The sequence below is a fragment of the Manis pentadactyla genome, chromosome 7, assembly GCF_030020395.1.
Source record: "Manis pentadactyla isolate mManPen7 chromosome 7, mManPen7.hap1, whole genome shotgun sequence".
Classification (NCBI taxonomy): Eukaryota; Metazoa; Chordata; class Mammalia; order Pholidota; family Manidae; genus Manis; species Manis pentadactyla.
In genome coordinates, this window is record NC_080025.1 from 104,868,413 (window position 1) to 104,884,320 (window position 15,908).

At 43.3% G+C, this 15,908-nt stretch overlaps 1 protein-coding gene across 3 annotated transcripts in view; it reads right to left on the reverse strand.

Moving 5' to 3' along the window:
- PDE1C (phosphodiesterase 1C) overlaps window positions 1-15,908 on the reverse strand; it is a 479,464-nt gene that overhangs the window by 318,937 nt on the left and 144,619 nt on the right. The gene's annotated exons all lie outside the window — the stretch shown is intronic.

Here is a 15,908-nt window from a genome sequence, read left to right on the forward strand (position 1 = left end):
TTGGGAGGCTAACACTATGTGTCTGATCAACAAACTGTACTACGACTTTGTATTTACAAACCACTTCAAGCCACCTTTAGGCAGTTTTACATATAAGAACAGGTAGAATAGAGAAAAAAACATTAGCCCAAGGCCACACTTACAGACAGTGACCATACTGAAACAGAAAGGAGTCTGCAGTGGGAACCCTAAACAGCTACTCTCTTTACAAATTTCAAGTATACAATACAGTATTATTAACTTTAGTCAACATGCTGTACCTTAGATTCCCAGAACACATAGAACTGTGTAACTGAAACTTTGTACCCTTCCACCATGTCCCGATTCTCTCCCCTCACCAACCACTATTCTACTCTCAGCTTTTGAAAGTAAATCTTAAGTGTTCTCAACACACACACACACACACACACACACACACACATAAAAAGGTAACTATGTGATGAGACAGATATGTTAATTAGCTTGATTGTAGTAATCATTTCACAATATACACATATATCAAAACATGACATATACTTTAAATATATACAATTTTTATTTGTCAATTATACCTCAATAAAGCTGGATAGTTGGGAGAGAAACTTGCAATTCTCATCAGGGGAACTGCTACAATCATTCATTTGAGGTTCTGCAAATAGACCCTCAGCCTCAGAAAGCCACAGCATGTCACACTGGTGCCCAAGAGCTTGAGGGGTGTACTACACAGGTTTCAAGCAATGTTTCATGCTTCCTTCCCAAGGGTTTCAAATGACACAAAGGGAATACGCAAGCATGCTGACATGCTGAGCTATGCCTGGAATGCAAGCCGAGTTAGGGACTCCACGTAGGAAACCCTGCACATCACATACTCAGGAGCCTCCTCTACCACCCAGCTCCATTTTCTTGCTTTTGCCCAAGGAGTATTTTTCCTTCTCTCCAAGAGGAGAGAAGACAGCAGCAAAAATTTTACTTGCTTGCTTCATTTAGGCAGGACAAAAGAGCTTCTTCGTACCATTTTCTTGCCTTTCAAATTCCTCTCAATTCTTTCACCTAATTTTTCCCTTGCAATAAATTTAAAGAAAATATTTTTCAGGAATGATAAGTGAAAATGAAGACAGAATGATGGGAGCTGGGATTAAACACCACAGAGCTGAAAATAATGCATGGAGCTAAGTGGGCCAGCAGCCTTGTTGTTAACAACATAAATAATAATGCTGACAGTAATAATAACAGCAGCAGCACTTCTGGACTTATCTCCCTGGGACAGTCCTTTCAGCAGGCTTCCCAAGTTAGAACACATGATTATGCAGAGGGCCTGAGGGGCTCTGCCCCCTGTGATCTGCACTCACCCTAGTTTAATAAAGCACTCATAACACCTGTGCTTGCACTGCTTGCTGTCATCTCAGCCTTCTTGGGGCTAGTTCCATTGGCGTGGGAGCAAGCCTCTGAATTCCAGCAGTACCAGGGAGTCAAAAGACAATGACCTTGACATACACAGACTTTCCTCTCATCACCCAGGAAGCTGGGGACTCAGCACCAATACCAGACAAAAGCCATCTTCCACCCTGGAATTAATCATCATTTCAGAGTTTTCATTACACATCTTCATTTAGAGAAGCCTGGAATAGCAGACTGATCATGGGATTTTGGAAAAGTTTTAAACTTTCATGGATCAAGGGTACTCTTTGAGAATCTGGTAAAAACCACAGACATGCTCGCTACCTATTTTTAAAAAATGTGAACACTATGATTTGCATATATTTTTAGGAGATTCTTGGACCCTCCAAGAGCTTATTCAACCCCCTTTCTCGAAAATTCTGCTATGGCTCAATGACATGCATGTGTGTGCACACACATGTGCATATGTGTGCATGCTTTAAAAGGTTTTGCTCTTCTTAGCACTAAAAGAAAATAGCATGAACTAAAAGAAGAACACTAATGAAAAGTATAGTCAAGTTCTTCAAAAAGGGAACTATACTAATGAGCACCAAATGTATGCCAAGTTCTCAACCAAGCATATGATATGCATATGTGCATTTAACCCTCTTTACAGTCACAGAACAAGGACTATGTCTTTTGTATTCACCTCTCTACCTCCAATGCCTTTCATGGTACATGGTGCTTTACTGAATACTTGCTGAGTGGATTCATTATTACTGTTTTGAGGAGGAGGAAACGCCTCTGAGAGGTTAAATTACTTACACAAATCAGACAGAGAATAAATGGTAGAGGGTGGCTTCGAACTCAGATCTGCCTGTCCCCTTTCTCCCTGTGTATTGATGAACATCTGATATGATCTTCTCTGAGACTAAAGCACAGATACAAGCATAATAAGTAAATCATGTGCTGTGTTGGTGGTAAGTGCTATGAAAAATAGGAAACACAGAGTAGGGAGACTGGACGTAAGTGGACAGGGGAGGGCAGGTTGCAGTATTGACCAGGGTAGTCAATGTAGCCCTCTCCAGAAGGTGACATGTGAGCGTAGCCTTGTAAGAGATGAGAGAGTGAACTCTGCGGAGGAATATGCCACAGGAGCAACAGTCAGAGAAAGGCCCTCATGCAGAAGTACACCTGGTGGCTCAAGGAAAAGGTGCTCGTGTGACTGGAGCCTGGAGATGCAGGGGGGAGAGTCATAGGAGGTGAGGCTGGAGAGGCAATGGGGGGCTGTGCAAAGACCATGTGTCAGTCAGCATGAGGAATGTGGCTGTTACTCAGCATGAAATGGGAACTCACTGCTAGATTTGGAGCTGGGAGTGATCTGTCTTCCACCTTACAAAGGCGACTTTGGCTCCTGGCATGAAGACAGAGCGTGGCAGGGCCGAGGGCAAGGTGGGGAGGCCGGGCAGTAGGCCATGTCAGTTATTCAGGCAAAAGATGATGGCGACTTGGCCAGGCTGGGAAAGAACTACATCCTGGGTTTGGGAAGGAAGAGAGGAGTTAAGGATGACTCCAAGGTTTTTGGCCCAAGGAACCAAGCTGACACCTGCTCAGGCTCATCCCTACATTCTAAGAAGGCAAGCCTTGAACACTGCTGTCTTATTTGCAAGGCCTCAAAACCCATCTGAGAGAAAGAATATGTTTACAGTTTCCAAAGATGTTTCATTCTTTTCATGAGGGTTGTTTACTCTGCAGAGCCTTGTGAGAAAAGAGGAAAGGAAGGAGGGAGTTCCTTTAAAAATGTATGTGTTTCAGTTGATTTGAGTTTTGAAAAGCAAGCTTTGGAGAGTGTTCCTTAGTCTTACTCCCTACCATCATGTCTAAGGCTGCCTGATGTGCTGTCATGTCTGAGGCTGCATGATCTGCTCTCCTGCTGTGCTGGGCACCAGTTCAGTACTTGCACATTCCCCTACTGGGGAGCTCTAGACAAACACTGACTTCCAGGTGACCCAAATCTGACACCAAGAATGAGAAGCCAGGGCTGCCCCCTTTCCCCCTGAAAAGTATAGGCATTCCTCCCTTAGCCTAGGCTGCTAGGTGACTGTTGAGCCAGCCACTCTGGACACATCAAAAGTGAATCTGGAGCTTGCTTCTAGACCACACTGCTCAGCCAAGGAGAGAGTTTACAGGAGGTTAACGCAGAAAGCACTGGAAGTTTGCAGAGGGTAAGTCTCCCACTTACTTCAGTTGTTATGGGTTTGCTTTCTTAAAATACTAAAATGGAAAAGCCAAGATGATAGAAAAACTCTTGTAAGGCAAAATGTATTTGCACATGTACTACAGACATGGCACTATTGACTTGCTGAATCCATACAACATCTTAGGAAGTCAGCATTTCTTTCTCCATTGTTCTGAGAAGGAAAATTAGAGAGGTTAAGCAATTTACCCGAAGTGATTCAGTGAATCAGTACAGATGACTGGCTTCAAATTACATCTTGCACCACAGCTGCATCTAGGATGACTGACCGTCTGCTATGTGCCTGAAAGTGAAAGGGTTCCCAGGATTGGAATTTTTAGTTTTAAGTGAAGGAAAGTCTTGGGCAAACCAGACAAGATAGTCACCCTTGCTGCCTCTTGAAACAAAAACCTGTATGTGGAAAGTGCAATCATTTCGAGAATATCTAGAAAATTCAATAGAATAGCTGAAGTCTTTAAAAATGTCATTGAGAAAATTAAAAGAACACACCCTCATTTAAGGTAAATACGGGCTCCTAAGGGGTTCACCTTTAAGAAGAGCAGGTTTCTTTCCTTCCCAGTAAGTAGCCAACCTTCTGCAATCACAAGAGTAAATCCTTGGTGAGAATTTGCTGCAGAACATTAATCCCCAGTTTCCTGCACATTCAGTCCCACACTAGGACGAGACCTCCAGCTGACTCCTAAAGCCAGCCTGCCAGTTGTGAGCGTGCCCAAGCCAGCTGCCTTTTGTGTCTGTTTGCAGCAAAATGTCAACGGCATGGGTTGCCCTGGTTGCTATCATCCATACCCCTGACTAAGTGACTCAGGGCCTCGGGCTGGTCTGTTTCTGAAGGGACAGCAGTGAATGACTGCAGCTGCCTGGGATAAGATATAGCTTCTTAGAAAGGTGGTGGTCCCTCTCCAGAGCCCGGGTCACACCGTTTGCCAGTACTGCTCACTCATTCACTCTACAAGCATCTATGACAAATCTATGCCAGGCCAAGGGCTGCTGTCTTCATGTGACTTGTCAACTGGCAAAGGGCTCCCTCTTCAAGGAGTCTCACTGGTGTGGCACCCTGGGGCCTATGCTGCAACAGATGACATAGAAGATAGTATTCTCCCCTTATCATCCAGTGACTTAATCAAAGAAACTGAGGGTTAAAATTAGCCAAAACAGATGAATCACTCCACTGGGCCCTGTGTGTTTGAACAGACAGCCCCACTGTGGCTGGGGTGAGAGGCCCTTGGCACGAGCTTGTGTGATCTGGATGCTGCCAGCAGGCTGGACTCAAGGGGCAGAGTCTTTCTCTACACGTCTCTCCACAGGCTGCAGCACAGGAAGGCACAATGGTCTGGCTCACCTCTTAATCTCAGGGATAATGCCCACATGCAAAGGAAGACTGAGCATGTCACTCTGACCCAAAAATAGCGGGGCGGGGGCTCCTCCTTGAGCAGGAGCACGTGGACTCCTGCTCATGCATCTTCCCCACTGCAGTGGTGTGAGGTCAATCTGGGCAGGCAAGTCCTTCTTGGTGGCATTCGCTGATTTCTGTGGAGTCACTGTTCACTGAACACAGAGTTGGGAAGAGATGCTGCAGTTGCCTCCAGCACACCAACACTCAAATCCCCATGCCAGGACCTCAAGCCCCTTGTCCCTCTTTAGTTACAGTCTCTTTCAATTCTTGAATGAGGGTGGAGGGCAACCAGGCTGTTGTAAGAACGACTGAATAGCAAAAGCCCACGGCGGAAGCACATGACAATTCGCTTGACTGTAGTGCAGGGGGTGTGGATGTTTACTCCTCAGAGGCAAGTTAATCTCTTTCTCGTGCTTACCAAGTTCACTTGTATTATTTCAGTGCAACTTAAAAATGGGCTGTGGAAGAGGGGAAGTGGTTATCATTAAAGCAACAAGGACACCTCCCCGAGTGGGTAGAACTGCCAACCAACCAACTAATCTGAGTCCCCAAACCCTATTTACTATTAATTCATTCATTTGCATCTCCCCATGGAGAAGTCTAGGGGCTCTGTCTAGAGTGTAGGTGTGATACTGGGGCTCCCCAGTTTTCCATCTTTCAGTGGCTCCCTATTACTCATAGAATAAAATCCCAGATACGTGGTATGACAAAGGGGCCATCTGGCCCTAACCCCAACACCTCTCCAGCTCTGTCTGTTTTTCACTGTTCCTCATCAGCCTTGCAACCTTGTCTACACTCTAGCCACAATGACTGGAGTTTCCTTAAAATGACTGGCTGTTTTCCCAGCTCTGGCCTCAAGTTAAACCTTCCACCTCCATTATTTGGGACATTCCTCCTTTCTGCCCAGCCCCTTTTCCCCATCCCCAGCTCAGATCTGTATGCTTTCTACTAAGTTACTGTCCTTATTTCTTTAAAAGACACTCTGCCTCTCTGTAGTAAATAAACTCTTTGAAGGCAGGGACTTGGCTAGTTTGTCCTCCAGAACATATAGGAAATGTTGGAGAAATGCTTGCTGAAATCATCTTATTCTTTCATTATGAAAAACAGTCCTGCAGCTCAAAAATACTTCTGCATGCTCAGACTGCCTAAAAACTGAAACTCCTCTTGGGAAGGAAACTAGTCAGCAGTGGTGTTTCTGAGGAGGCAGAAGTCAGACAGCAATCAAAGACCCTGTTTCCAGGACTGGCAGACCTGGCACCCCAACGCAAGCGCACAAGTCCCACCTTCATTCTTCAGTTTCTTCCCTCCAGACAGTGGCGTCTGAGCTATGCAACTCCCAGCAGCCTTCCCCCAGCAGGAGTGGTCCGCCCTCCATTGCTGTGTCAAGTGCACAGCCACGGTGGTGGTGTGCTTGTGCAGAATCACACTGACCTTGACCTGGGTCAGAGGATACCAAGCAAGACAGAAGCACTTATTATCTTAGTTCTATAGACTGTGTGGCTTTGCTTCATCTTTCTAATATACCCAATATGCTGCATCTAGTACAGATGTTCTTTTATCAGCTCAGTGTGCAGAATTTGATTCTTTCTTCTAGGGAAGCTGCTCCTTCTGCTTCTTGAACTTTAGAAGCAGGTGTATCAGCATTAACTCTCTTTATGCAGATGTGAATGCACCCTGCAGGTCTTCACCCCAGATGAGACCTAAACAACTTGGCTGCAAGTAAAGTGTCTACAGAAGAGCACAATGCAAGGCCCTTCACACCTGGCGCCTCCCCAGCCTTAACAGGTACCAAGTCCAAACATCTATCCCTTGCTTAGGTCAGTATTTCCCCTAATATGCCACATAGAATTATAAACTGGCATCACAAAAATGGCCTTTGATCAAATAAATTATAGAAATGCTAGGTTACAAAATATGAAGAGGGCACTTTACTGGAAGACATGAGAACTCTCACATGCTAAGGTATATTATAAACTTCTAAAATGGAATACAGTCTGCAGTGTTCCCCAGACTTAAGGGACCACAGAAACCCCCACTCACCCCCTTCTTTGGTGGGTCATCTTTATGCACTGATGCTCTCCCACCTCTAGCCCCATGAACCCCTTCAATCACTGAGCAGGCAAGGCTCCTTTCCCAGAGCCAGGGAAAGAATGCACTTTTTTTAAAGCCCTCATCAGAGGAGAATACAGAGTCAAGTCAGACAGAATGTTAAACAGAAAGTGTTAAAATATCTCCAAAGCAAAAATGTTTAATCCTCAGTTATAGAGCCATTGAGAGCATCAAATACTGCCAAGAGAATAAACTGTGCATTCCCCCTGACATCTTATGATTCTCATCATAGTGGAATGAACACAGGCTTTGAATTAAATACATCTGCATTCAAATCTTGGCTCTGCTCCTATTACTGGCTCTGAACTTGCCATGTAGGGCTGTTGTAAGAATTATGTAAGATAATGAATACCATCACATAATAAAAAGCAATTAATATATGCCTTAAAATTATTCTTTTTCGATGATATGGAAAACATTCCACTATGTCTTATGCAAATAACCTATGCTCTATCTTCATTAAAGCAATAGTTCTATTCCAAGCTCTGGTATATGTGCTGGCATAGGGCAAATCTGTATTAATAAAGGCTCTCCAGAGAAATAAATCCAATAGGCTATAGACATAATTGTGTGTGTGAATATGAATATACATATACATACACTAAGGCATTGACTCACAAGACTGTGGAGTCCAAGAAGTCCCTAGATCTGGAATTGGCAGGCTGGAGACGCAGAAGAACCAAAGGCGTAAGTTCAAATCTGAAAACCAATAGACTTGAGAACCAAAAAGCAGGGATTTCAGCCTGAGTCCAAAGGCCAGAAAAGACCAATGTCCCAACTCAAAATGGCAGGCAGGACGAGTTCCCCCTTACTCAGCCTTTTTGTTCTACTCAGGTCTTCAATTAATTGGGTGAAGACCGCCCGCCCACATTACAGAGGGCAGTCGGCTTTACTGAGTCTATCTATTCAAATGCGAACCCCATCCAGAAACATCCTCAGAGGGAAACTCAGAATAATATTTGGCCAAACGTCTGGCCACTTCACAGTCCAATCAAGTTGACACATAAAACGAACCATCACAACATCTAAATGCAGCTAGCTACTAAATGAACAAGGTCGAATAAATCTGCGATTTGGGGCTGTCAGAAGTCCAATGTGATAAGCAGCAAATTGGAATGCTAAATGACAGCCCAACTCTAGTGCCAAGGTGCCTAAATAACTGGAGGAATCATTTAATAATCTAGCTAGAATGAATTGTATTTGCCAATCTTGTCTGTTGTCCACTGCCTGACCCCCAGAGACCAGCAGATCATGGCTCCAACCTTAAGGCCAACATTTAGAAAATTGTAAATGAAAGAGAAAATGCTCTAGGCCATCAAACAAAGCATCCCATGCTGAGAGCAGTTTTTTAAAACCATATAGCCTTATCCTGTTGGTGCATATTAATAAAAAGAAAAAAGATAAAAAAACAATGAAGCACACCCCAGCAAACTTCTGCCAACTCAGAAAAAATGAGCAATTAAAGAGTGCAATGGAGACTCCCACTGGAAAAAGGGCGGGTAAATGGGAAGAACAGTTGTCATGAGCACTAAAACCTCAATTAATGAGAATCTAACTACTAAAATCTTCATTCTGATGGATTCAATACTCCACATTTAGTAGGAACAAGTCACGAGGTAACATGGCCTGAAAGGAGAGAGGAGCAAACAATTGCTGAGCACTGGTGCACCAGGCACAGGGCCAGGCTCTTTGGAGATACTGACCCACATAATTCTCACCACAGTCCTGAGGTGGGTAGGCATCTATTTGCCCCATTTTACAGATGAGACAACTGGGGTTCACAGAAGTGACTTGCCCATAGTTATATAACCTTGGAAAGCCTTTCCCCTTGTGAACAAGGAGAATTACATAAATGATTGTACTTGTCCCTTTGTTAAAGATGCCAGGAAACTCAAATTCAAATGATTTTAACATAATTCCTGCTCATGGATTTTATTTAATGTCTATTTTTTCTTATGTTCTTATAAGCCACATCGAATCCTTTATGAATCGAAGTGGCAGATGGTTAAAAGATGGATACATAGAATATCTGGGGTGATGATCCTGATTTGTTGGATTCTAAAGCTTTTACTCCTTTTACTTCATTAAATTGGAGAGATTTATTTGAACTAGGTTTTGTTATGCTGTTCTGTTCATGCATCCTTCAATACTTTCCAGAGTGAGTCTAGGTCTACTATACTGTGCCTGCAACAGACCTTTAAGTAATTTCCTCTAAGATCACCCCATCTTATCTGTCCTACTGAATGGGTTCAGAATTCTTTTTTGAAAGCACTAAACTATCTGAATGAGTCAGTCCTCAGTTGTTGAAATTTCTTGAATATCTACTTATTACCATAAACAAATGTTGGACTCTTGGTGAGATATGCATGCCACAGTGTTGAAGGAGAAGGATATTGATGTCTGCAACTTAATTTGAAATGCACCAAAAAAAAAAATTATGGGGGGAAATAACATGGGTTGATGGATAAGAGAGAGAGAGAGAGAGAGAGATATCTGAGGCAATGTAAATACAGCAATTGTTAATTGTAGAGTTGAGGTGGTGCATACAAGATGTTCTCTGCACAATTCGATCACCTTAACTATACATCCAAAATTTTTCATTAGAAATATTGGGGATTCATAGATACAGAAAGTGTAATGGCAGCTGCTGAGGGGATGGGGAGAGCTTCAGATGAGGAGGGTGAGATATCAGATCCAGATGAAAATCTATATGGGGACAGGTAATAGTGATGGTTGCATAACAGTGTGAATGTACTTAATACCACTGACCTGTATGCACTGAGAGTTAAAATGGGAAACTTTATACGTGCACGTTTCACAATATAAATAAAGGAAATGGGGGGAAAAACAATTAATTATTCTGAAAAACTACTATCACAGCAATAACTGCTCTTGAAAATACACAGAAAGGATAGGCTATAACAAAAAATAGATTTACAAATATTTTACATAAGTATGAAAAAAATGAACTAAAACATATTAACTAAGCCAGGTCAAAGAAAGGTTTAAGTCTTTAAAAAAGAAAGTTACACACAGATTATTCAGTTTTGATAGAAGAAAGTACTTGAAGGGAGGAAGTGACATTGTTGGCTTTATAAATAACCCTGAACTGAACTGGGAAATCTAATTTGGCTTCTAAAAATTTCCAATAAATCGCACTGTGCTGTTCTCCAAAGCTCTGTGTCCACGTTCATTTCGCCTCCCCCGTGTTAATGTTATCATTAACATGGAAGAAAAATGTCCAATTTTTTGATCCTTCAGATCCTTTTCAACTCTAACATTTTACAAATTGTGGAATCACTTGCACATTTTGTACAACTCCTTCTACATTCTATGATTAAGTAAGTACTAAATTAGTTTATTAAAAAGTAAAAAACCACAAAGCCTCCATTGGATCCCTCTGGTCTGCAAAACCCAGTCCAAGCTCCCATGCATGGCAACTAAGGCTTCGCAGGCCTGCTGCTCCGGCCTCCTCATCCCCCAAGACTCTTACCTTCTACGAGGTCATTCGCCCTTCTTCAAGTGTGCCATCCAGCTGCCCTTGAGTATGTTCCCGACACCGGCGAGCGCCCCTACTCTGCCTCCCGACCCTCACGTCCACCTGGCCTGCCCAGTTTACTCCCACTCTCCCATTCACTTAGCTCTCACCTCTTCCGTGAGGCCTTCTTGGACCTTCACCTCATGCCCCCACCCTTCATCACTGTCACCAGCACGAAGACACTTGTTCTACCTCCTGCATCCCCCTCTTCTTTTTTAGTTTTATTTGTGTGTGTGTGTGTGTGTGTGTGTGTGGTGGGGTGGGGCAGGGGGGGCGTTGGTTTGCTGTTGTTTTGCTTTGTTTTTTAATTGAGATAGAGTTGGCATATAATACTGTATTCATTTAAGGTGAACAACACAATGGCTTGATATGTGAGATTATTACCACAGTGAATTTAGTTGACATTGTGCATCCCCACCTTCTACGTCCCACAATCAGTTATACTCAAAATGCACTTTTTTTAATATGCCATCTCCTTGGTGAGGGAGCCTGTGCCCAGGGGCAGCCCCTTGGACTCCGTTCCCCTCCCAGGAGCCTAGCACAGCAGGTAGCATATGGGAACTCTTAAGAAGTTAGTTTTGTGGACAGAAGGAAAGGGAGAGAGGAAGGGATAGGGAAATAGAGGAGACAGGGAGGTAAGGGAGGAAGGCAGGCAGGCAACATTTCTGTATGTCCCATCAAACTTCAGCCTTTTTACTACCTCATTCCTAAAGAAGAATTTCTCATCTGAGTAAATAAGTGGTATAAATTCTGACATATTTGATAGGAAAGTAACTCCAGAGTTCTGGTTGCTCCCATTAGCCATCCAATGCCATAAATTAAACCGCTGCCTGGTGGCATACATATTAATCTACTTTCCCTAAAATTACACATTGATGCCGTATGCTTTGAGCTGCCAATCTCTATAACTAAGGAGAAAAGTGAAGATGATATTCTACTTGAATTTTTCAGAAGGCCACGTAAATACTTCAGTCATGGCTGAAGCATCTATAATGCCTTATAGAGTCAGCCATCGACCGTCCTTCAATCCAGACTAGCCCACCCTATTGCCAGAATGAGAAAGAAGCACAAGACACCAAACAGCATCTGAAGCAGCGCTTGGGATGACTGCACATGCATGCACACACTTGCACAAATATATATACAGGTACACACACACACACACACACACACGTTTTCCTGCTTCTTTCTGCTTAACAACCCAGTCCCAACCTCCATCCCTACCTGGGGCCAGGTTTGGTGCTCCTATGCGCTCCCCAGGATATGAACAAATATGCTGGAGAAAAAGAAAGAATTAGACAAACATGCCCTTAAGAACTGATTGACTGACTCACCACTGCTATACTACCTACCCCATGGCACAGTAGAGAGGAGCGACTGAGTGTTCTGGTCACACCTGATGTTACTAGCACATGTACCCTCAGTGAGATAAGGGAAAGAGAAATAACTCTTGGCAGTTAAATATATGATAAAAGTAATTGAAAATTCAATCGAAGCATCATAATATATGAGGAAGTCCTCCTCAGTGTAGAGCAAAAGAAGAAAAAAACATACATAAACAGAAGTACCAAAAGATAAGAAAATTAGAGGATCAATCCAAGAGACAATAAAGGCTCCAAGGGTTTGCCCAGAGAATGATTCCAGAGGAAAATTATAGAGATGGCAGATACACAACCTCAGTACTTCCCCAAGTGTTTACTGCACACTTATTCTGTTCCCAGTACCATGACAAACACTAACATTTGGCTCCAAACCTACATCAAATTGCTCCCTTCTTGTCCTAAGAAGTATATAGGATGCACAGCATAAATATTCATGATTTAGAAATCGTGGCCATGGTTTCTTCCTGCATCCCACGTCGTCAGGTGTCAATCCAGGTGCCCTCTGGCCTGGCCCACGCCCAGATAACCATGCCTGCAGGTTGTGCCAGCTAGAGCACGGAGATCTCAAATGGAGTCTGGGTCATTCAGTGCAGTACAGCGGCTACCACATGCTTCTGTTCCCACGCTGGTGCCTTCTCTCCTCAGTCAGCTTTACCCCTGGCACACGTATGCTTTGATTTATCTATTCTTCACTTCAGGACTTGAGGTGAAATAAGGCCCCTTAGTCAAAGGAACATGCAGGGAATTGACCACAAATACTATAGGAGCAAAGGAATGAGAAAGAAATTGAAGCTCAGCCCTGAGACACACATATCAAATATCTACCCTACTCTGGGCACAGTGAAAGTCACTGGAGTACAATATTTAACAAAACACATGATTATTTATGGATAAGAATTCTCTTCATACAATTGTTCATAATCACAAAAACACAAAAACAAAAAACTAGAAATAACCTAAGTATCTGAAAATAAGGAAGACGTTAAAGTCATAGCACAGCCACATGAAAGAAGGGAGAACATGGGATTTAACAATAGAGAGATGGGTCTATATACATGGACAGATGTTTACTGATTAGCAGAGGAAAAGATTACAAGAGATTATGTACCTTTGATTCCATTTTTGTTTCTTAAAAGTACAGATAATGCATCAAATAGGTGCAAGCAAAGGTTTCCCAACTGCAGCATTCTTGACATTTCAGTCTGGATAATTCTTTGTTGGGGGACTGTCCTGTGTATTGTACAATGTTTATCAGCATCCCTGGCCTCTACCCCACTAGATGCCAGTAGCTACTCCCCAGTGTGACAACCCAAAATATCTCCAGACATTAGCAAATGTACCTGGGGGATAGACCTGTCCCCACTTGAGAACCACTGCCCTAAATAAAAAAGTCTGACAGGGCACACAGTATAGATTTTGTTATTTACTATTCAGCAAATCTTAACTATGGCCATCTCTGCTTGGTGGTACAACAGGTGATCTGTCTTTTCTTCTCTTTAGAGTAAAAAGGTCCTCTGAGTATTGTTGAATTCTTACAGCACGAACATGTATCTTTTAAGAAATTATTAATACTTTTTAAATACTGCATAATCAAATTGCAACAAAGAACTTGCCTTAGTCAGTACAGTTTATTAACCCACAATGAAATGTACTCTTTCTATGCTTGGACCTTGAATGTCCATACTTAGATATACCTGAAATAGAGATGACTTTTGAACTCAGAAAATAACAGAATTTTAGAAGGGGAAGGAACCTCTAGTGATCCTCTAGTCCAGGGGTAAGCAAACTACAGCCATGAGCTAAATTCAGCCTGCTGCTGTTTTTGTAAATAAAGGTTTTTGGAACCCAGCCACAGTATTGTCTATGGCTTTCACACTACCTTGGCAGAAATCAGTAGTTGCCACAGGGGCCATATGGCCCACAATCCCAAAATATTTACCATCCGACCTTTCACAGAAGGAATTTGCTGACCCCTCCTTGTGCCCAGGCGTGTCCTTTAGGACAGTGGGCCTCAGCTGGGACTGTCCCAGGCACTGGGGCTTCGCTGACACAGGGCCAGCCCATTTCTTAACTGGGCAGCTTTGAGTGTTCATTTTTGGTTGTTCCTTTAATTCCTGAGCCGAAACCAGCAACTCTGTAAAATCCTTTGTCCCTAATTCTGCCTTCTGGAGAGGACATGCTCAGGGCTGAGATGGGGCGTGCCATGCCCAAGCCAAGAGGAGTCAATGAAGGATCAGGAAATAAAAGCACCACAGAGGGCCTGCTGTGGCCCAGTGTTAGAGCAGGTCCCGTTACTATCCTTCAGAGGAAGTTGCAGATGAAGAAACTGAGGTTTCAAAAAGCCACTCACCCAGGATTATAACCTCAAGTGAGAGATCCAGCTGTATTTGTCTTCAAAGCCCATAAACTTTCTACTAAATGGTATCAATTACCAGGAGCCTAGAACAGTGCCTAGCACATAGTCAGATTCATCTATCAGCATTATTTTCATTACAGAATCCTGGGTCTTTCCCTTGATGGACCCAAAGAAGACTGTAGCTGCATATTTATCCCAAGTCCCACTCCCCTGGCCCTTCCTGTCATGATCTTTCTCCCTCCCCGCCCCTTGACTCTCTGCCTAATCTAAAGTGAGAGACTAACCTCAGTCTATACACCATTGTACCGATAATGCTGATGAGTCGTCATCCCTCAAGACCGTGCTGCTGCCATCAACCTAGCAGCCTTTCAGAGACTCCATTTGACTACACGCCATAGATGGGTGGTATTTTCCAAACTACTGCATTTAAGATCTCAGGAACAGGTGAAGAGAGTAACAACTGAGCTTATTAGAAGACAACTTGAACTGCCGGAGAAGAAACTAAAAATCTCCTTAAACTCCCCAGAGAAATCTCAAAAACTCTAGAGTGGCTTCAAGCACAACTACACATTTACTAGAAATAAGACATCTCACATTGAACATACTCTCATTCAGCAAACAAAGCTGGAGGGTGCTGTTGGGAGATGCGAGGGGAGGCAATGGACTGGCACAAATTAAACTCAGAGAGGCCTTTCACACATGGCACTGCAGGAAAAAGGGTCTGTAACCAGATGGCGAAACAAAGCTTCTGGAGTGAGGGACTGTCCACATCCTTCTCTGTCCCACAGCAAGCTCAGGTGCAAAGGGATGAAATCTCTTAAAGGTCTGAAAAAATGTAAGCAAATGAAATCAGTAAGTACAAAAATTACATATCACTAGTTCAAAGTCCCTAGATTTTAAAGTTTGAAGCACAGTGGCAGGTATGAAATGACAATAAAGATGCTACTGACTCAGAAGATATAGGTTTGATTACAGATTCTGAAATCTTCTAAAAATTATCACCACCTTCATAGCATTTATAGACACAAAATTGTGTGAGTGCGGGGCAATTGTTACATTAAATGTGTTGGCACCCCGACCCCATCACAGGAAGTGGTGTAGGGAGTGGAGGTGGAGCGAGGTGGCAGGCAAGGAAGGCTTGGTCATAGCCAGTTACCCTGATATTGTGGAACCATCACTGGGAGCTGGGTTCTTCAAGAGCAACAGGAGTATTGGGAGCCACAAGCCCACCAAGTCAAAGGCTATTGGGGAAACTGGGGTGCAGAACAGGAGACCTTTGGACCACAGTCAGGCAGCAGCTAAAACTGCAGGAAAAAAAGTTCAGAGTTAAGGATACAGGATGAGGACATGAACAGCTTGGGAACGTAGGAGGTGTAGCCCCAGTCTGGCAGAGCTAGGGCTCACCTTTATGGGTCAGCACATGAATGGCCTAAGGTTCAGAAGAAAGGTAGACAAAACAAAATTCAGTAATAAAACCCTATAAGTTACATGCCTCCCCACTTTACAAGCAATATACC